The sequence below is a fragment of the Malania oleifera genome, chromosome 13 (assembly GCF_029873635.1).
Source record: "Malania oleifera isolate guangnan ecotype guangnan chromosome 13, ASM2987363v1, whole genome shotgun sequence".
Classification (NCBI taxonomy): Eukaryota; Viridiplantae; Streptophyta; class Magnoliopsida; order Santalales; family Ximeniaceae; genus Malania; species Malania oleifera.
The window spans coordinates 24,474,414-24,475,473 of NC_080429.1; the positions used below are offsets into that span (position 1 = coordinate 24,474,414).

General features: G+C 39.6%; 1 pseudogene; it reads left to right on the top strand.

The window, feature by feature from the left end:
* The first annotated feature begins 430 nt into the window (after positions 1 to 430).
* The window catches only part of LOC131145751 (cytochrome P450 736A117-like), a 2,166-nt pseudogene continuing 1,536 nt past the window's right edge, over positions 431 to 1,060 (top strand).

Genomic DNA, 1,060 nt, shown 5'->3' on the forward strand with positions numbered 1-1,060 from the left:
CTAATATAATATTTGGGACACTAAAATAAAAAAAAAATAAAAATTTACAAAATAAATTTATCAATTAAAGTATAAAGATCAATTCTAATTTATTTTATTTTACCCTTACATGTCAAAACAAATCGTTTACTAGCACCCACTAAAACTATTAATAGGCTGTCATATTCATATTTTGGCTGGTAGGACCCAAACATGTCTTCTATAAATTGACCTACATGGCAATGAGGAGGGACCAAAGGAAGGCCCAACTTGGAGATTGGCTATGGAATTGCATAACCTAGGAGCCATCATCTTCCACCCCTTCTCCCTCTTCTTCCCGCTTCTCCTCTTCTTTCTCTCCAAATGGCTCTTCTTCTCCCTTTTCTTTCTGCTTCTCCTCTTCTTTCTCTACAAATGGCTCTTCTTCTCCATTGGAGCGCCTACGAAAAACCTCTCACCCTCACCTCCAAAGCTTCCAATCATAGGAAACCTCCATCAACTCGGTCCGAACACACATCGTACTTTCCATGCCATGGCCCAACGTTATGGCCCACTCATGCTACTCCACCTTGGTAGTTCACCAACCCTTGTGGTCTCATCTGCGAATGCAGCTCGTGAGATTATGAAAGTCAATGACACTGTCTTCGCAGATCGGGCCAAATTGAGCATTATGCAAAGAATTTCGTATAACCAAAACGATATTGCGATGTCCCCATATGGGCCATATTGGCGACATTTGAAGAGTATATGCATAACACAACTTCTAAGCTCGGTCAGAATCCGATCATTAAGAGACATTAGGGAAGAAGAGACGACTATACTCATGAAGAAAATTGAGGAATATTCTTATGCTACATTTGACAAGACAAAGCTAAAATATTCATACTCCCAAACACAACACAGTCATATCTCACGTTTGGTGAATTTAAGTGAACTTTTTCATTCACTTACTAGAGGAGTAATTTGCAGGGTTGCTTTTGGGAAAAGCCATGAAGAACAGGGTAGGAGAAGGTCTAAGGACCTATTAGCGGAGATGAACGCTCTTTTCACTACTTTTAATATGAGTGATTTCATTCCATGG